Source organism: Lepidochelys olivacea (genome assembly GCF_965140295.1).
Source record: "Lepidochelys olivacea isolate rLepOli2 genome assembly, chromosome: 3".
Classification (NCBI taxonomy): Eukaryota; Metazoa; Chordata; order Testudines; family Cheloniidae; genus Lepidochelys; species Lepidochelys olivacea.
Genome location: NC_140413.1, coordinates 102,152,134 through 102,173,325, shown reverse-complemented (window position 1 = coordinate 102,173,325; position 21,192 = coordinate 102,152,134). Strand labels below are relative to the sequence as shown.

At 41.5% G+C, this 21,192-nt stretch overlaps 1 pseudogene across 1 annotated transcript; it reads left to right on the top strand.

The window, feature by feature from the left end:
* Nucleotides 1-128: 128 nt before the first annotated feature.
* On the top strand, nucleotides 129-17,803 carry LOC311518771 (pantetheinase-like; annotated as a pseudogene). The gene is made up of 7 exons (XR_014714674.1): nucleotides 129-4,478; nucleotides 4,555-4,690; nucleotides 9,704-9,877; nucleotides 11,613-11,904; nucleotides 13,271-13,642; nucleotides 14,573-14,743; nucleotides 15,015-17,803. The product of XR_014714674.1 is annotated as a pantetheinase-like (transcript).
* The last annotated feature ends 3,389 nt before the right edge of the window (nucleotides 17,804-21,192 follow it).

Below are 21,192 nucleotides of genomic sequence, written 5' to 3'. Positions count from 1 at the left end.
GAATTTCTGTAGCCAAATGAGATTACAAGTGAGGATGGAAAGGAAGTCAGCCATCTCCCATGTCCTCCTATTAAACATAGGAGTGGGAAGAAAAGGCAAATCTTGGGGAATGGGAGAGCTGAATTTATATGCTAGGTCATATTCAGTAAGTACAGCATTGCACCTGTTTAGACCAGGACTGAATTTGACCCATGATGGAAAGGGAATTGGGTCAAATTAGTCTGCATTTCTATTGGGTGTGTAGCCCATAGGGCTAGCTTTAGCATTTATTTTATTCAGCAATAATGTAAGGAAACTACAGGCCTGTATCCTATAAAACATTGGCTTCAGCAGTTAGCTTAAGGCTTTAGATCTATGAAATTAAGCCATTTATCTGTGCCAAGTGGTCACCCCTAAGTTTTGGGGAACTGAGAATAGTGTATAAGGGGGAAGTTTGTCAATAATGACACCAGCCAACCACAGGAACATGAGCTAACATCAGCTTGTGGATATCTTAGGATGGGAACATCTGCAGATGTCTGAACACAAGGGTGCCATGGCAATGAATTGATGTATATGATGAGTTGAGATCATTAATATACTAACCTACAGGAGAAGGGCAGCCCAACATTAGTAGGGTGAGGAGATACAAATAAGGAAGAGGGGAGAAACATCTGCTGAATATGCATGAGATATAGTGGTATCAGCTAACATAAAAGTATCCCAGTCTGTGGGCAGGAGGAGAGAGAGAGATGTTCAGATGTATTCTCTGTCTACCTTGCTGGGTTAGAGTATTTGTGACTTTGCTAAATGTATTAAACTATTGTAAATACAGAAGGGTTCCTAAACTCTGTGTGTGTCACAACTCTGCGCATCAGGGTTCCCAACCAAACAGTAATCTCAGTAATACTGGACCTGATCTTGGGACAAGAACCTGTCAAACCTCAGAGTGTGAACTGGGAATTCTTAAATAATCCATATAATTAATATACAATTCATAGATCAGGCTACAGGCGACTTACCTCTGCAACTATGGCAGAGTTTATTTCTTCAATATATAGAAAGTACATGCAAGATTCCCATCTCAAAAAGCTCTGAGCTTATAATCCGGAACATCCAGTCAGCCTCACCCCTTGAGAGCAGCCAGCAGCATTCTAATGATAAATCCCACCTCTACTGTAGACTTCCCTAAATCCTGGAGGAATGGAGGGGCTTGGAAGGCAAGGTAAGAGTGAGGGGAGTGAGTGCCAAACTTCAGGAGCTGTCACAGAGATTGACCTGCCAACAGCATTTCTGCTGTATATCAAGAGGATTTCAAGCACCAGCTGACCACAACTGTGGTCTTTTCTTTGAAAAGAAAAGGGGGGGGGAGGGGAGGAGCTTCAGGGTGAGGGAGGGAAGGAGGTTGGTGTAGATAGAGCCCTGCACAGACACAAAATTTGTATCCGCGTCCAATCCACAAACATTGTCCGCAGCTATAAAGCGGATATCTAGATTTGCAGGGCTCTACGTGTAGGCCCACTTTACCTTTAGATTGATTGCTCTGCTAACACAATCCTGCATTCCTTTCACAGTTAGGTTTATTCCTACAAGCTTTAACATGGTTTGTCTCCTTGATAGATGCAGAAACTTGAAATTTCTTTGATTAACTTTAAACATTGTTGAATATAAATAGCTAAATATGTACATTTTATTTCCGAGCATCCTGCCTACAACACTTTTGTAGCTATATCTTAATACTCAGTAAAGGTGCAAACAAGTTTGTAATAACTTAAAAAATAAGTTACTGTGATGGTTTTGCTCTACTCCCTGCAGACAGGGCTCCTCCTCTTGGAGGTTCTGAGGAATAGCTCACTGGGTCAACACCCCTTACTGCGGTTGCTCACTGTCTCTCCACCTCTCTCTTTGTCTGCAGCCCCTCTCTTGCCCCAGGAGGTGCTGCAGCCTCTTTGTGACTCAGCTCTCCAGCCAAATCACTCTGTGTTCCCCCCGCCTTCCAGGGTTTTACCTGAAGTCCTTCTGCACAAAAAGTCCCAGGCAGTCTTCTCCAGCACTGCCCTGATGGTGCCAGTTCCTCAAGGGTGGGTACAGGAACTCAGGGCCACCCTCTACTCTGGGTTCCAGTCCATGGTCCCTCAACCCAAGCATTTCTGGACTTTCCTCTCACAGCTCTTACTGCTTCTTTCATAGACTGCTTCCTACAACTCCTGGTTTTCCTCCTTGCCCTGAGTGTACCAGCTCCAAACCCTCTTCCCAGGGAGTGACTGCCCTTTCCCAGCAGCAACCCCTGTCTGTTGCCAGCTTCCTGGCTTTATAAGCCCCACTATTCCTGCAGAAGCTGAACCTGCTTGCAATCAATTCCCTGCTCCCTTGCTCTTCCTCCAGGTGCAGCCTATGGAGTTATTAGGCCTACCTGTCAACCTTAACCCCTTCCAGTCCTGTGTGGGATGGACACCCTATCACAGTTATAGTAATTTTATTAATACCATATTTTGCATCAATATTAAGGTCTCTGTCCCACAAATGTCATCTTGAGATTTCTTTTAGAACAGGAAACTTTGGAATTTTACTTGTTCCATTTTAGAAAGAACATTTTTCTGAAACGTCAGTTTATTTATAGCCACATCTACTAGTCAGACTTAGAGAGCGGTGTTATACACCATCCAAGCATTTGGCAGGGTCAGGCCTTACACTGTAAGATCTTCAGGACAAAAGCTTAATCATGTTAATTTTGTCCACCAAGTAGTCCCACTAATTTCATCTAGACTACACAGGAACATTAAAGAGGAAGGGTGGTCCAATGGTTAAGGTGCTAGGCTGCTACTCTAGAGATCCAGGTTCAATTCTCTGCCTTCCTGGAAAAATTTATTTTGATTAAAAACAAGACCCACAAAACAATTTAGATTATAGCACATAACCAGTTCCCTACAAAAACAAAAAAACCTCTTTTTATTCAATATTTTACTGCTGGAACCATTTTAAAGAGGCTACCACCACTCCTCTCTTTCTGCTACCAACAATAAGAATAACAACACAAATAGGCTAATAGTAATAACACATAATGTTTTATTGCACAGAAGTTGGTATAGTATTAAAAGTTGGTTCTGACTATTATATAGCCCTAAGCATTATTTTTATTCTCCCTTCACTTCAGGAGTATGCAGCTCTGGATATTTTTAATCAATAGGCGAACCAATGTATTGACCAGAATGAGTAGTTAAAGGCTGGTTTGGTGCGGGGTTTTCAGCAGTATTATGTTATTCTCACTTAGTTCTATTATATGCAATATTTTTGTTCTCTGTGCTACTATGGAACTGAATATTCTGTTTTATATTAATGATTAACTCTTTTATTGCCTGGAACAAGCAGTTAAAGGTTAGTTTGGACTGTTTTTTTCATAACTAGTATGTTGCTCTCTGTTGCATTACATGTATCATTTTCGTCCCTTGTGCCACTTTATAACAGAACGTCGGGGCAGTTTTAGTAATAAAGCTATTTATTGCCTGTAATGGCCAGTTAAAGCTCAGTTTGGCTGGGTTGTTCATTCGTACTCTGTTATTCTCACTTGTTTGTGTAATTCTGGTTGTCTGTCCAACTTTGAAACCTACTGTTCCGGGGCATTTTAAAAATGGCTCTGGACCAGAACAGGTTAATGAGAGTGTGCTATTAACTGGTTCTCATTACTAAAATATTCTCAAGGTTGTCTGACTGGATCTGTTAATTTTAAAATCAGTTTTATTTTTTAAAATGCCATAGTGGGCAGTTCAGCATTTACCCCTCCCATGAAATCCTGTTTGGTTTACTCGTGCAAACAGTTCTACTGTAGTAAATAAATTATTTGTGTGATTTAAGGCAGAAGGGTTTAGCCCAGCATGTGTAAGTAACTGGATCCTGCTGTGATTTCACCGTACTTGGTTTTTCTACTGAGCTGGCTAGCCTTGAATTCACACCATCGTCTCTGCCATAGACAGGCAGTGTTTCTAAATCAGCAGTACGGTCTTTCTGCAGCTTTTGCCCAGTGAGTTCTATGGCAACAAAAAGGTAATTAAAATGGCACAGCATTACTTGTGCAGGCCTTTTGTTCTTCGTGGTGTAAGACTTTCTAGATGTGATAACTGTGTGTTGCACAATGTGGAGTTCCTGTAACAGAGTCCCGTGATTAAAGAGTCCCGTGATTAAATAGGTAATGAAGGTTTCCAAAGTGAGGCCATCAGTTTTCTGATTTAACCCCCTCACCTTGCCTGCCCTTGCAGTCATTTGAGCAAGTACCAAGTTTCAAACATGGTCTATTCCCAGCCGCATGTTTATGCTACTTTTAATTTTTACTTTGTCTGTCCTGAAGGCCTGTGCCTTGGACAGCTACATTGCAGTTGTGTACGAGCACTCAGTTATATTGTCAGAGGACACCAAAATACCGGTTTCTCCTGAAGATGCTTTGATGCTGATGAACAAAAATATGGATATTTGTGGAAGGGGCCATCAAAGCAGCAGCCCTGCGGGTACTGTCATTGGCTATTCTGTACTGAGATGTATTTATTTAAGTGGAGACTTATTTAATTTAGTCTGTTTTGCCAGGATGCACGTATCATTGTGACTCCTGAAGATGGTATTTATGGCTGGGTTTTCACAAGAGAAACCATTTACCCCTATCTTGAGGACATCCCAGATCCACAGGTGAACTGGATTCCATGTACTGAGCCTGAAAGGTATTGTCTTTGCTACTAAAAGGGGGAGTGGGATGGTGGGGGAGAGGCAAAAATCTCCATTCAGCCGTGGAGATGAGCGAATTCATAAGGGCTTGGTTTCAGTGGTAGCTGTATTAGTCTGTATCAGCAAAAAAACCCGAGGCACTTCAGAGACTAACAAATTAACCTGTGGCACTTCAGAGACTAACAAATTTATTTGGGCATAAGCTTTCATGGACTAGAACCCACATCATCAGATGTATGTCATAAAAGATACAGGAGCAGGTATATATACACGAAAGGATGTGGGTTGCTTTACCAAGTGTTAGGTCAGTCTAACGAGAGTAGCCTAATCACAAGAACGTACTATCTGATAAGTTTTTCATGATTTGTTTTTTCCCCATAAAGTATAGTCTAATATACAGGTTTCAGAGTAGTAGCCATGTTAGTCTGTATTCGCAAAAAGAAAAGGAGGACTTGTGGCACGTTAGAGACTAACAAATTTATTTGAGCATAAGCTTTTGTGAGCTGCAGCTTACTTCATCGGATGCATCATTAGTCTAATTACAGTTTCTCGGTTTCATTTAATGTACTCATTGGGTTCAATGCTTATTTGAAAGAAAAACATGAAATGCAAGTTATAAGGGCTCTGCTTTTTCAATGAGCTCTATGTGGGAGCTGGGACACGATCAGGACCTAAGAAATGTTCACTATTGAAATGGGGGAAACCTGCTCCAAGGTTTAAAAAATAAATCCTATAATCTGTGTTTTTATCTGAACCCCAGTTGAGCAATGAGCTGTGACATAATGATCTTTTGTTAGTGCTTGAACGCATTTTTGGTGATTAAGTAAAAGTCAAAATCCAGTCAGTGTTAACTGGCGATCCTTGTAACCAGGTCCTAAGAGATATTCTGTGATGTCACAGTGCAATAATTTATGAAGAGCAAATATGAAAGAAATATTTCTAAGATGAAGGAATAACTTTATTTTAATAGGTTTAGGGTGCATTTAAGGGAAAATAATCCAAATAACTTTATGCATTTTAGTACTAATATGTTAACAGTGTAAAGAAAAACACGACTGAACAAACAAAAATCAAAATTCAACTTGAATTACTTCAAAGAAGGACTTTCAGACCCTAATAATTTAAAGTCCTTGTTTTTTTTTAAGCAATTGCTATCTCTGTATCAGAGTGCCCTGTTTAGCAGAATTGGGAAATGATTATAAAGTAACGGAAGCTGTCAACCTTTTTTTTTCCTTTGTAAACTGTAACATTAGTTGAGATCATAAAATTTCAGTTTTTAAAATTATTTATTTTTCAATGATCTTAAGACACATCACATCATCTTTAGTATTTTAATATGGTAGGATTACAGGAATCTCCTCAATCAATAGCTAATCATAGGAAAGGAAGGACCTCGAGAGGTCTTCTAGTCCAGTCCCCTGCACTCATGCCAGGACTAAGTATGATCTAGACCACTCCTGAGAGGTGTTTGTCTAATAAAAGGCAGTGATGTAATTTGGACACATCAGGGTACAATCCAGACAAATGAGTAGCTGTCACCCCGCCCTTAACTTGGGGTGTCCTTTACTCTGCTTTGTTGATGTAGCCTCCAGATAATCTGGACCGCTCACAAACAGCAGCAGCAAGTCACTCCCAACTGTGTATGCTGCAGCCTGCCAACCACACCCTGATTTGTGTTCCAGGGTGACACCTGCAACACCTCCCTCTCCTATATTTTCCCCTAGAAATGTATGTCCTGTGCTGCTCAACCCCCTCCTGGACAAGACAGTCATAAAAAAGTCTATTTCTTTAATAGAAATAATATGCACACATATTTGTTACCCCAAATTGAGTTTCCCAGTTACTTCAATTTAAACACACTGGATTAGATTAAAACACTAAAACAAGTTTATAAACTAACAAGTGAGAGATTTTAAGTGAATACAAGTAACGAGGTATAAAAATTAGATACAAGAAAAATAAATATAAAACACAACTGGTACTTGTTAAATTTAACTGTGTTAAATTCAAAGCAAAATTGTTCTCACCACATGTTCTCAGAAGTCTTACTGGCCAAACTTCTTAGGCCAGGACCCCTTCTTCTATGTAATGGTTGCTTCCTTTGTCCCTTCTCACTTAGTTAATCAATGGACACAGTGAGAGGAAGGAGGTGGGGTGCCTTGGGGTGTCTTCCCCCTTCTTTTTATAAGATGCATTTCCAGCTGGGAGCATGGCAACAGGCAGTCTGTGTGGAAGGGAACTCCATGCTGCTTCTTTGTTAAGATTTTTTTTTTTTTTTTTTTTTGCCCCTGCCCCCTTTCTTGCCAAAGAATGGCCACTTAGCAGGTAATGGCCTGTTGACCTTGTTTACACCTAGCTGAGGCACTCTGAGGAACTGGTTTGGCCACTTCCCAGACTCTTCTGGAAAACATACTTTTACTCATGATCTCAGCTCATGTTTATAACTTCACATATAACGCTGCTATGTGAATTTTGCCACGATATTATATTGATCAGCAAATGATGAGTTTTTAAATGATATCTCCTAAGGCATACTTTGTACAAAGACTGTTACAATAGCGTGTAGAGTGTGGACATGAGTACATCCCGTCACAGTAATGTCAATACAGGACAGCAATAGTGCTTGGCTACAATTAATGATTAATAATATATAGTCATAGAAATATTTGTTAATGTTTTGCCACTAGGTGGTACTAGAAGAACGAGTCAGTTTGTTTTCTCATCTACACAAGGGTGATTTTCCCCAGCGGTGTTGGATTGCAGATATTCCACCATCACTTGCGGCTAAGTCAAGCCAGAGTTTAGCCATTCTAATGTTTATAATACAGTAAATACTGGCTTTGTGTTTCAGCTGTGTTTACCTTTAAAATATTGTTGTGACTGTTTGAGCAATGACATGGTAATCAATATTGTACAAAAGTAAAGAGATTTGGAGTTAAATACTAGCTCCATTGAAGTCCAATGGCAAAAATTTCCACTGATTTTACTGGGGCCAAGATTTTGCCCAACAATTTGTATAGTGAGGGTGCTGTGAGCCATTGAACCCAACTAAATCCTGTATATAATGGAAACCACTTCAAGACAGGGGGTGCTGCAGCATCCCCCAAACCCATAGTTCCCTGCATCAAAGAATTTGCAATCCAAAGCGGAAACAAGCAAAAGAAACTCAGATATTTTTGAGCTGGAGATTTAGGCTGAAGTGGGTCTTGTTTAAAGGCTTAAACATAGTTATGGGTTCCTAGAGAAAATGTTTAATACATCTTGGACCATCTTTCAATAATTTAATTTAAAAAAAGCTGTATGTACATTAATCTCTGCAAACTATTATGGAACAGCCCCAAATTTTAAAATAAGTTTAAAAACTCACTTACCTCATATGAGGTAGCATGGTGTGTGTGCATGTGTCCAGGCGCCTAGACAAAAAACTCAGTTAAGATAGAAACCACATGAAAATTTAAGGGTAAAAAACATTACAAAGGTATTTCAGTTATCCCAGAAACTAGCATTATAAATAGAGTTGGGAGAATGACTGACTGATTTTTTGTTTGTTTGGTTGGTTTGCTGGCAGTTTGGAATAATTAAAAAAACAAACAAACAAAAACTCCAACCCTTTGGTTCAGGTAAAACTCCAATTTTATTTATTTATTTTTTAAAATTTTGACTAATGGAAAATGTCTGTTCCAAGTTCACCAAAATGTTTTATGTTACATGAAGTGTTTTTGTTTCTGGGCATTTTAAGGGCTAGATTTACAAAATTGGGGGTTAGGGGAAGGAAAGGTGGTGGTGTTGGTACACATCCCTCCCCCCAATAACCTGTAGCCCAAGGTTAGGTTATTCACCAGGGATGGTATTGGTTACTTAAGGTAGGTCTCTATCAGCCTTTCCTGTTGAAACTGTTCAACTTTGTGTAAAATATTTGAATGCTCATTGGGCCAGAGGACAACTCTGTAGCCTGGTGATTTTGCCCATGTCTAATTATAAACTCAGGGAAACTCAAGAGTTTCAAAGCAATTCAAACCTGTTAAGGTGTGGAAATGTACAATTTAAGCACTCAAACAATGTTAATTCCTGCCCTGTAGTGATGCCATTCAATAACCATACAGTTATGACGAGGGCATTGTAGTGTTTGTGGTCATAGATTAAATTAAATTGATTTTTAAAGATACATTGGTTTTTTTACCCCATTTTCCCCACTTATGGTATAGAGGCCGGGCAAAAGAATGAAGGGATTTGCATGAACAGAATAAAAACTTCCTTCTGCAACGAGCTCCAAGCAGGTTCCAGGGTCTGCTTATGTGGAGCTTATTGTAGGATCAGAGCCTAAGAAATGTTCAGCATTAAGATAGGTGGTACCTGCTCAAAGATAAGATGGCACACAACATGTGCAATTGTTCCTGAACTCAGATTGAACAGTGAGATGTGACATTGTCCTTATCTTATATTTTGGTAACTAGTTAAACATTTGGATTTCAAGAATAAGCAAACAAACAAAACCCATACATCCTCCCCGGGATGTTTGTGGGGTGGGACAAAGGAGGGTTTGTTGTAATGTTGTTCTTTCACTTTTCCTCTTTCCCAAACCTCATTTCTGGCACTTAGTTTTGGCATTTCCTAATTGTGGAACCATAATAATGTTTGTTTATTTGTTGTGTGAATACACGTACATGTGTGCGGGGTTTTTTTCAGTGGAACCCAAACCCAATTCCTTGTGAGAGGAATCTAGTCTAAGACGAAAATGAGGTGTGGTGTGTGTGGGGAGAGACTGGAAGCACAATATCAAACTGTTCTGTCCAGTTAGGATAACCCATACTGGCACAAAGGGAGACTTCTGGATTTTATTCTGAACACTTTGATAGACTCACCAATGGTCTATTCTGTACTTTCATTTGGTTACCCTACAACAGCAGTCTTCTAATTAAAATGATTAACTTAAATCCATCCTTCTTCTTCTCCAAAGTCTAAGAATTTTTTTTTTTTAAATTTCTCACTGACCATTAAATTTGCTCCGCACCAGTGCAGGAAAGACTCAGCTGCATGGCAAGCAGCAGTGCTATCTATGTGGTTGCCAATATTGGGGACAAGAAGCCATGTAATTCCAGTGATCCCAAGTGCCCCAGCGATGGTCACTATCAGTACAATACTACATTGTCTTTGATTCAGAAGGAAATTGGTGGCACGCTACCATAAGGTAAGAAATAAACAACTTTGCACAGTTCAGTGCAGTAATTAACTCCTTTTAATGATATCTAGCATTTTCCCCCAAATTCTATAACTAAAACTATTGTGGAATGTATTTCGTGGTATGCAGAGGATCGGAGTGTAATACCATGTTAAAGCAGGAAAGGTCACGTTTTCAGTGTCTGTAGTCAGAGGAATTCGTTTTCCCAGCCAGAGCTGCAGAATCTGAGCTGAGGAAGCTTTAACCCCTATTTGTCAAAACATTAACCTTAAATGTTCCAGTCCAATCTAGTTCTTGCTTCAATGGGCAGCCACAATTGACTGCTCTTTCACAAAACTTATAAAGGGCAGAAAATTAATGCCAAAAAATTAGCGTGAACCCCAGGCAATACCTACTTGGACTCTCTTAGGGCTTGTCTACACTGGCACTTTACAGTGCTGCAACTTTCTCGCTCGTGGGAAAGGGGGGGGAAACACCCCCCTGAGCGCAGCAAGTTTCAGCACTGTAAAGCACCAGTGTAGACAGTGCACCAGCGCTGGGAGCTGCGCTCCCCACTCTGGTAGGGGTTTTTTAGAGCACTGGGAGAGCTCTCCCCCATGGCAGCACTTCAGCGTTGCCGGTGTAGACTACCCTTAAGCAGCTGGTGACTTAAGTAGTCAGCTGAACTTGTGAGGCCGTACATTCAATTTGATGGTATTTCTTTGTTTGGGTGTAATGCAATAGCTTCTGAATGCCACATCCAATCAATTCCAAAGTTACAGGGAATGTTCTAGGCATCAGTGGGAAGAACTCTATGGATTTTGGTGAAAATTAGGAAAACCTGAAGGGTATAAATCTGATTAGCAGAGCCAGCAGCTGCAACCACTTTTGTAATTGTCTGTAGAACAAAACCAATTGACAGCAACCATTAATACTGTCCAGCATAAGAGCTTCCCCATCTCCGCTCTCTCCATCCTCCCGGTTGTTTAAAGTGTAATGCCCTGAAAGAGAAAGGAAAACATGAGAATAAGAATAGTGGTAGGAGGAAATAAGGAGCCATGAAGGTGCACACAAAGCCTCTGGTATGGGGCGGGGGGGGGGGCTAGGAGGGAATGGAGGACACAAAGAACCCTGACATTAGGGTGTCTCTGAAATGGAGGGGGATGGGAGGATGGTAATGAAGAAGCTGGGTGGGGAGGAGTGCAAAGAGCCACGGGTGTGTGCACCATCATTCGCCTCTTGGCTCAGTGTGCAATGCACAGCCTACAGATGCAACAAATCATGTCATTCTCTAGTAAGGAATTATGAGAACAAACGGTGAAACTACAGTAAGTTCCCTAAACTTAAATTTATATGTAACTAAAATCATGGTTTAAAAGCAAGGACACTAGAAATGCTAGCCACTAACTTGCTGTATCACTTTTTCTGCTATTGTTGAAATTTAATTTGAGCTCCCAAAAGGCCATTTGGTCCCATTTATAAATATGAAGGGACAATCTCTGTGGGGTATGAAAAATCCAATATTTCATAAACTTCCTACCAATGAATAAATGCAAATACCATTCACGGAAGAGAAAAGGGAATCCTGTATAGTCCTGTCTGACTTTCCTTTGTATCGTAATCCAGCCTCTTTCGATGTGGAAAAAAATAGAATTTAACAGAAACATAGACTCTGTGTTCCCTGTATTTATGTAAACAATTTAACTGCACTGAGTTCTGATTTATATGGCCTAATATATTTCCTTTCTCTCTTTCCCATAAACAGCACAACCTCTTTGTGACAGAAACTCAGTTCGATTACCCTAAGGAGCCAGAGTTTGTCACCTTCAATACATCCTTTGGAAAGTTTGGCATTTTCACTTGTACGGACATACTTTTCCATGATCCCGCTGTGGTCCTGGTGAGCAAGTTACAAGTGGATACTGTGCTGTTCCCGACAGCATGGATGAATACTCTACCACTTTTGTCTGCTTGTCAGTTCCACTCTGCATGGGCTATGGGAATGGGTGTCAATTTTCTTTCAGCGAATACACACAACTCCAGTTTAGATATGACAGGTAATTTACAATCTTGGGTTAACTGATTTGGCATCTTAGGCCCTGATCCTGCAAACTCTTATGCACCTGCTTCAAGTTCAGCATGTGAATAGTCTGTCTGACTTCAGTAGAGCTACTCGTATACTTAAATTTATGTATGCGTGTAAGTGTTTGGAGGATCTGAGTCTTAGTAATGAATGTTTACAGATAGAGCAGAAATAAAATGTTAAATTCAGAACAAAGGGTTTTTTTAGGTTAATCTGTAGAATTTAAATTCCTTGTGAAGTAATAATTGCTGAAGTTCGATTTTACAGTTCAATGTAGTCTCACCACAGACCTTGATTTCAGAAATCCCATGTAACTATTGTTTGTTAATCTGATATAACAAACTTGTATCTCCACTAGATAGAGACTTAGTACTGATGAATACTCTTAATTGAGTTGTGATGGCTGATTTTCATGCAATATCTGTTTGCTTTATAAACTAGTGTAAAACTTTTTTTATAGACTTGTGTTCATTGACATTTTTTTCAGACAGTTGCTAGGATTCATACATTGTAGTTGTGTTATGTTCATTGTCACAGAGCAATAGCGTAGTATACAATATGATATCTGTTAAGGATGGGCCTAACACTTGCATAACTATTACATTAATATGAACAGACTTGTCATTCCTTTTTCATATATGAGGCTTTTCCAATTTATAGCTTAGTATTACTGTGGGGGAGCATTTCCAGCTGATAGCTAGCACTAAACTTTTTGCTACTTGGGCTCTTTATTTAGGCATCTTCACAGCCATCTCCACTGATTTTGAGTCATTGCTATGCTAAAGTTAGATGGCCCCATTCTTTCCTCAGACATGTTTTTTGGGGGTGGGTGGGTGGGATGTTTTTGGTATTGTAAAATATAAAAATGATAGCCACACATTTAAGACCTACGTGGAGGTTCAAAGGTAAGGGATTTCTTGGCACATGTTTTCCTAAAATGTTGTATTTGCTTTACAGTGTTACCGGCCACTCTGCCAAATAAAAACTGCATAAGAGAGACAAGACCAAATTCAACAAGGAATATAAGAGTGTAATTTACACCTTCCTTCCCAATCACTGTAATTTACAACAGTTTAGTCACACTTACTAGCATGTGATTTATCGCCCATTACATGTCACTTACCTGCTGTGAAACCTTTGAATTTGGCCTTGTTCCCATTGACATCAATGAGCATTAGACCAGGCATATAGTGTGTAAAAGCTTTAATTTTGATTTTAAAATAGTTCTGACAATAACAGAATAAAACTCTGCACATGTTTAACGTGTGATGATAAAGTGCATAATATGAAATGGGTAATTCCTTTCTGATTAAAAGCTCCCTCTTGTCTTTCACACACAGGGAGTGGCATCTGTGCACCAAATGGACCCAGGGCATTTCATTACAATACAGAAATAGAACGGTCACCTCCTGGTTGCAGAGCTGATTTCACACCCTCGTCTTTCTCCCACTTACCCTATTGTTGTCAACTAGAGCTCATATGCCACAAGCATCAAACGATTCTCACCAGATGACCATGATTTCAGCGGAGTCATTTACTTTGATCAGTTCACCTTCACTGAACTCACTAAGCCTGAAGGAAATCGTACACTTTGCCAGAAGGACCTTTGCTGTCATTTGAGCTACAGGATGGCGGAGAAGCGAGAAGATGAAGTTTATGTGCTGGGTGCTTTTGATGGCCTTCAAGTTGTTGAAGGAGAATACTATCCGCAGGTAAAGCTTTTCTCTTTATTTCTGATGGGGTAGGGTGGCGGAGGGCTGGAACATCCCTTTTCCATTTGGAGCTCTTCACATCTGCCCCAAGGGATAGTTAGATACTTCATCACACAGTGCTTTTCTTAAAACAAATGTTTGAGAAATAGGATGCTATTAACCCCACAGGTCATCTTTACCCAGTTTAGGATCTTGATGCTTCCTGTTCTTTCTCTGATGTAAGTGATCAGAGGTGTGTGATGTCTTTTCCCAGCCAAAGGCCTGGATTTATCTTTGATTATAAGGGTTCAGAGAAGTTGGTGTCTGAACCTGGAAGGGAAGGCACACAGCCCCTCCCTAAAACGCATACTAACTTTAGGAGGACAGCCTGTTGCAGTGCTTCATGACTCAGCAGATATGCTCTATCCTGTGGGACAGCTTGTTTCAGCTGTGAACATTTTGCAACAGGTTGAAGCGATGCTTATGCTGATACGACTTTTTTATGTATTACTGGGATTGCAAGCTAATGTATCTAAGAAACAGGGATATAATCCACTCTTTACACACAGCTTTTGAGTTTGTTCTTATTTCCAGTGTAGTACCATTTCTACAGCATTGTGTAAGCCTAAATGGATCCTTCTGTGTAGGACAGGCAAATATCCCCATTTCACTGATAATGAAACTGAGACAGAGCTGAAGTGATTTGTTCAGGCCACAAATTGTGTCAACTGCAGAGCTATAGTTGAGTGGATAAATACACCCACACACCGGTGGCACAGGTGAAGCATTCTGTTGAATTACAAGGCATCAGAGCATCCATGGGTCTGACTTAATTACATGAGTAAATATTTTTATAATGCCTTGACAATGAGAGGCTTTTCCTGCTGTCTAAGCCTGGCTCTTGTTTACTGTAAGCTCTCCAAATGTATCCCCTCTGTTTCTTCCCCATAGATATGCACACTACTGAAGTGTAAAAGCACAGACTTGAAAACTTGTGGGTACCTAGTGGCTACTGCTGAAACCAGCTCTGACACATTCTCTCTCAGCGGCATGTTTGCCACTAGCTACGTCTTTCCAGATGTCTTGCTCACTGGGGTTCAGCTGGTGCCTGGAGAATTTCAGGTAAAAGGATGCCCTTGAGCTGTTTCAGACTTGCATTTCAAAGGATCTTACCCTAAGATGACAAAGGCTGGTGCTAAACATAAAAAGTGTCCAACAGTGACAGCTTGGGTATGCTTAGAGGCCTTCTGCTCTTGGTAATTGGCTTGAGTCAGAGATTGGGTTGTACATTACATGCCTTTTTTCCAAGCTAAACTGAAATACGTGAACATATGAATGTTGTCCACACACTGCTTTGTTAATGGTACTGTTTATCTTTCTTCTGTCAAACTAGGTATTAAGTGATGGATGTCTGATAAACCAGAATGGCACTTCTAAACCAGTCCTGTCAGTGACACTCTTTGGGAGGTGGTATGAAAAGGACCCTCCACACCCACAACAAGGTTTCCCAGGATGTGGCTATTGATGCTTTTTAGCCTTCTCAGAATAGGAACATCCTGAAATGTTAATCTGTGTTAACTACAGTCATTATCTAGTATCTTTTATTTTTCATATTCCGCAATGTGAATATATTCTGTCTAGTCAGTGCACATTACTTTATTGCCACGATTCCATTAGAAAACCAATTAATTGGACAGCAGCTCTGCATCTTTATTAACTGTTAGCCTCTACTTGCTACTGGCTTGATCTTGCTGCCATTCAAATTGATAGAAAAACTTCCACTAACTTCAATATGGTGGGATCAAGCCCTTTATCAGCAGATATTGGCCTGAGCAACAAAACTCACTTTAGAACCTGGATTTTTAATCCCCTTAAAACTTTTACTTTGCGAGTTGGGGTAGAGGTCAATTCTGGGATTTTGTTCAGGCCCACATCTAAACAAAACTGCTGATAAATCAGAGATTCATATAAACTATTAATTAGATCCATTCTTCTGAGTTGTCAATCCAATACCTTCCACGAGTACTATAATTACTTTGAAAAAGAGAAAAAATTGAAATCCTTCAATTATACAATGTAGTTACATTTTCAAAAAACATAGTCTTCAAACAGTGATCTGTACCCATGCAATAAGTCCTGAAAAAGCCAGGAAATGTCCAATAGCGTACATGCAGGTCTTTGTACCCTCACTATTTCTAATGCACCCATCACAATCAAAATAGCAAGATAAAAAAAAAAAAGGATTTGGGTGTGTTCTGTTGAATGATCTGTGTTTTTTAGGGTCCTACATATACTTAACCATATGGTTAACTTGACTTGTATTAGTTGTTCTGTTGTAGTCCGTGTACTCACGTGTGTAACTTCATATATCTGAGTGTTCACATGAGTGAGGCCTATACTTTACTGGAAGTAGAACATATGAACTTCTTCTTTCTGGAGTGATTTAAATGGGGTGTTTGTTTTTTGACTCAGTTACTTTTCAAATTAAGATATGAGTATCCATTTTCTAATTATAATTAAATGCAATTGTTTAAGATGAAAAAAACCCTGCATTCAGATTGTGGTCTTCAGCAATTTTTATTTCTGCTTTTATTTTGTAGACGTACTTAATCAGGTATTCAACTATTGCACATGTGACCAAGGTTAAACATCATAAGATAGACTCACATTTTAGTCTGTATGCTGTCACTAAAATACAACCACCCTACATAACCCCAAAGGCAGCCAGAATAAAGAGAATGGGAAAAACTCTTTTTAACTCAGGTTTCAGAGTAGCAGCCGTGTTAGTCTGTATCCGCAAAAACAAGAGGAGTGCTTGTGGCACTTTGGAGACTAACCAATTTATTTGAGTATAAGCTTTCATGAGCTACAGCTCATTGGATGCATTCAGTGGAAAATACAGTTACTGTATACTATGGGAGCAGAAGTGATTTGAAAAAATCCCAGGAAGAAAGGGAGAATGGAGGATATATGGATCAGTTGGAGGGGAAAAACGTCAAGTTTAAGATAAGGTGAGATTCCCCATACCAAGACAAAGAAACCTCTGTAAGGAAAGGCTTGAATAAGACTTGTGATTCCAGATTCCAAGATTCATTCTGCCTCTGAGAAATTGCCTTGTTGAACCCAGTTTCTTTCTGTGACACCACACTATCAACAGCCTCTGTTTCCCCAGGACAAGTCAGGTCTTAGCATGCCGCACTAATCAGGTTTTCTTGCTTCACTTTAAATCAAACTAAATAGTGTCAAGCTCTTAGGCCAATGCTGATGCATCCAATGAAGAGAGCTGTAGCTCACAAAAGCTTATGCTCAAATAAATTTGTTAGTCTCTAAGGTGCCACAAGTACTCCTTTTCTTCCGACATATCGCTTCATAGGCCCAGTTTATGCAAGATGCTGAGCCCCTTTTGTCTTACGAGGAGTTGAAGGGACTCAACTCCTCACTGTATGTGCTCCTCAACCTTTTAAGCCACCATTCTTAATTGGGAAAAGCACTGTCTGTCTGATACCTGTCATAATCCCCACATCAGAGGGAAGAGATATTACCCTGTGTGATTTTGGGCAAGTCATTTTTCTGTGGGAGAGCAAGGAATTGAACCAAAATCCCTGAGTCCCACTCCAGTGCCTTAACTGCAAAACAGTCCTCCTCTTCTCAGTGCAGTGTGTGCTGTGTATTGCTTCTGAAGGATGGGTGACGCTAAGCATTCCTTTATTCACACCCTACACACTATTGTAGTAGTCTTTGTACAAGATGTCATAAATATAAAGGGAAGGGTAACCACCTTTCTGTATACAGAACTATAAAATCCCTCCTAGCCAGAGGCAAAAGCCTTTCACCTGTAAAGGGTTAAGAAGCTAAGATAACCTCGCTGGCACCTGACCAAAATGACCAATGAGGAGACAAGATTCTTTCAAAGCTGGAGGCGGGAGGGAACAAAGGGTCTGTCTGTGTGATACTTTTGCCAGGACCAGGTCAGGAATGCTCTTCAGAACTCCTGTAAAAAGTTAGTAAGCAATCTAGCTAGAAATGCGTTAGATGTTCTTTTGTTTAATGGCTGGTAAAATAGCTGTGCTGAATGGAATGTACATTCCTGTTTTTGTGTCTTTTTGTAACTTAAGGTTTTGCCTAGAGGGATTCTCTATGTTTTGAATCTGATTACCCTGTAAGATATTTACCATCCTGATTTTACAGAGGTGTTTGTTTTACTTTTGCTTTAATTAAAATTCTTCTTTTAAGAACCTGATTGCTTTTTCATTGTTCTTAAGATCCGAGGGTTTGGGTCTGTGTTCACCTGTACAAATTGGTGAGGGGGGTCTTTCATGCAGGTCCCCACATCTGTACCCTAGAGTTCAGAGTAGGGAAGGAAGCTTGACACAAGATATGCCTTGTGAAGTATCATTTGAAAACTAATAACTCAGTGATAATAATATTTTTGTGTTGTATGTATGTGATGGGTATTAAGAGTTATGAATATATGCTGGAATTGTGCCTGAAGAGTGTGTAACTAGGTATGGCAGGGGAACTTGTTAAACAGGTTTATCCTAAACAAAATGTGTTTACCTCAATTTACATATAAGCATTAAACAAACCCATCAAGCTAACAAGGGATGGAGGTAAATCTCACAATAAGAAGTTGCGGAGAAGACAGCATGTATACCCAGAAGAAGAGAGAAGCTTGGTCTGGGTTTTACTTTTCAGAAGAATTCATTTCGAAGGCTTACTGGTATGGGCGTGGGTGAACCATGGGCTTGGGGAGGCTAGCCCCTGCCAGCCTGCCCCTTCTGTCTGGGGCGCCGCCCCTTCCCCCACCGGAGCCCAGAGGCCCCTCCCCCAGCCCTGGAGCACCAGGCAGGCAGCGTGGCCCCGAACCCCAGAGCGGCGGGCGGGCAGACAGGTGTGTTGAAGTCTGTGGCTGATCATGGCCCTCAGCATGCTGGGTGGGCAGGCAGCATGAGCACCAGCTCCAGCCGCCCAGAGCCCCTGGCTGCAGGCCAGCTCCTACTAGCCCCAGCCCAGGGCAAGGGTGTTGGAGCTCTCCCAAAAGTGGGCATGCCACTGCCCTGGGGCCCTGGTCACAGGGGAAGGAAGAGCTGCAGCAGAGCATGGCGGGAAGCAGGAGGAGGTCTGGGGGAGGAGTGTGGGCAGGGCCATGCAGGGAGTTTGGGTAGGCTGAGCCTTCCCCTGCCTATAATACCCACTGCAGTATAAAGACGGGGGGCTGAACAACAAGTGATAAGCAATTGAATCAACTGATTGTATACAACATTACTGTATTATAAAAGTGTATAGAGAGAACTTTTCTGAAAGCTAATAGCACACTGGTGATTAATATCTGTGAAATGTGTGTGTTAACACTGTAAGGAAATATGGGTACTTAATTATATTCTGTATTAAAGTCTGTGGTCAAACATGGAGAAACCGTTTCCCTCCCAGACGGGAGAGAAGGCAGCTATTTACCTGTCTGCATGATGGAGCATGGTGTAACCAGAAACAATGGAAGCCATATTTACATAAAAATCATACAGGGTGATGGGAAGCCCACAGGAAGGGAAAAACATCCTCAGGTCATCTTGCCTCTTGAACTTTGGAAGACATAAGCAAGGACAGAGACATCTTTGAAATCCATCACAAGACAGGCACAAGAGGCCTGAGCTCTTGCAAGATGAGAAAGATAAGTACTTCAACCAAAGGCAGGGGGATTGAAGTCTCTGGAACTGACTGTAGATGAGAAACTTGCTTAAGCAAAACTCTTTCACCTGGGAAGACAAGGGAAGCTAGCACCTTTGTACTTTAGTAGAAGGTCCTGATTGAGGTAAAGTCAGCTATGGCTCAGAAGAAGAATGACTGGTGAGAGAAACCATCTTGAAAAAAGTCTGTATCTTGTTGGATTAGGTTTTAGACTTTTTTAGATGCCTGTTTTCACTTTTATTAGCTTGTAACTCTATCTCTTGGATTTTAAGTGAGTTCAAGTGTATCTTGTATTGTTAGTAAAATTTGTTTTACTATTAATGTAAACCACCAGAGCATGGGCAGCAGGCAGACTTCCCCCCCGCCCCCCCTTCGGGTAAGCTAGCCCCACAGCAGGAGCCCTGAGCCTCCCCACGCCCCTCCTGCGGACAGAGATGTCCTGGGCCAGCAGAACCCCAACCCGCCCTCCCGCCACCACCATAGAAGCCCTCTGCTGACCCCAGCTGTGCTGACTGACCGACCCAAGCCAGAGGCCAGTCCCAGCCATGCTTGGCCGGGTGACTGGCCCCAGCCATGGCAGCCAGCCAGCCTACCAATTTGAGTCCTGGGCTGGCCCAAGCCACAGGCCAGAGAATGGGGAAAGGCAGTGTTCCTGGTCTCCCAAGACCCCCAGAAACCCAGCAGAAGAGTGCTGAGCTTTTTATATGCACCTTTTATATGCGCTTTTTATATGCGACGTTCTGCGGTGGCTGAGGAGGCATCCAGGGAGAATACTGATGAACCCAGGAAGCTGAATAGCAGATACCACTGCCTCAGCTGCCCCAGAACCTGCATAGCCCATAATAATAAGCAAAAACCTGCAACATGGTGTCCCGCAGCAGTGGCTCTGCCAGGGGAGGCTTAGCCTTCCCTGGCCTATTATATCTGCTGCCCATGCACCATAGCTGTTGTTTAAATGGAAGGGTGTATTTACCCCAGTTAATAAGCTGTGTTGTGCTCTTGTGTCTTTAGAAATACAAACGAGCCCTATTATTTCTCTGAACTGTCGAGGCGAGAGCAAGACATTGCAGAGCACACAATTATGGGGAGGTCCAGGACTGGGAGTGTATTGGGATCACCCTGCAAGTAGTAACCAAGGGTGGTGGAAGCCCGAGTGGGGCAGTGGGACTGAAGACAGGATGATGGGTTCAGAGCCACTGAACCAGAGCTGTCTAGCACACAGACAGAAACTCAGGGTTTGACCTGCATGCTCATAGGCTGGTTGTGAGCATCCCAGGTTGGGAGCAACAACAGCAAAGCATTGTGAGGCACCAGAGCTGCAGGGCAAGTGGTGACACAACTTCTCACTGCTCTGAATTGCACCCTAGAACATGACAGTATGCATAACCAAGTAGCTTGAAAAGTAAGATCATTTCTATAAAATTTGTCAATTTACCCTTTTATTCTGTCTGGTTTTATTCAACTAAAACACTCATTGTATTCGGCCACATATGAACATGTGTCCAGAAGCAAGGACTACAACAGAGCTAGTCTCCAGGCCGCCTCATCAATACAGCTGGCCTGCAGCAGACTGCCTGATTGGCTGGAGAAGCCAGCAGGCTGGCTCTTAATCCAGCAGCAGCTCCTCGCTGCCTGCTCAGTGCTCATGCCCAACACTGTGACTTGTCCTGTGTTACTTGTTTGTTTCCGTTGCTCACCTCCAGATTGACCTTCAGCTCTAGCTTCTGACTGCTGACTCTGGCTCCACCCCTCGTTCCAATGCTTGGTTTCCTGCACCTGTTGTGACCACAAGGCTAGGCCACCTGACTGAGTGTGAGGAGCTACAGCTGGTTCTTACAGTTTTCCATGCCAATCTGAAGGGCAAAAAATGAACTCATTTCAGGGAG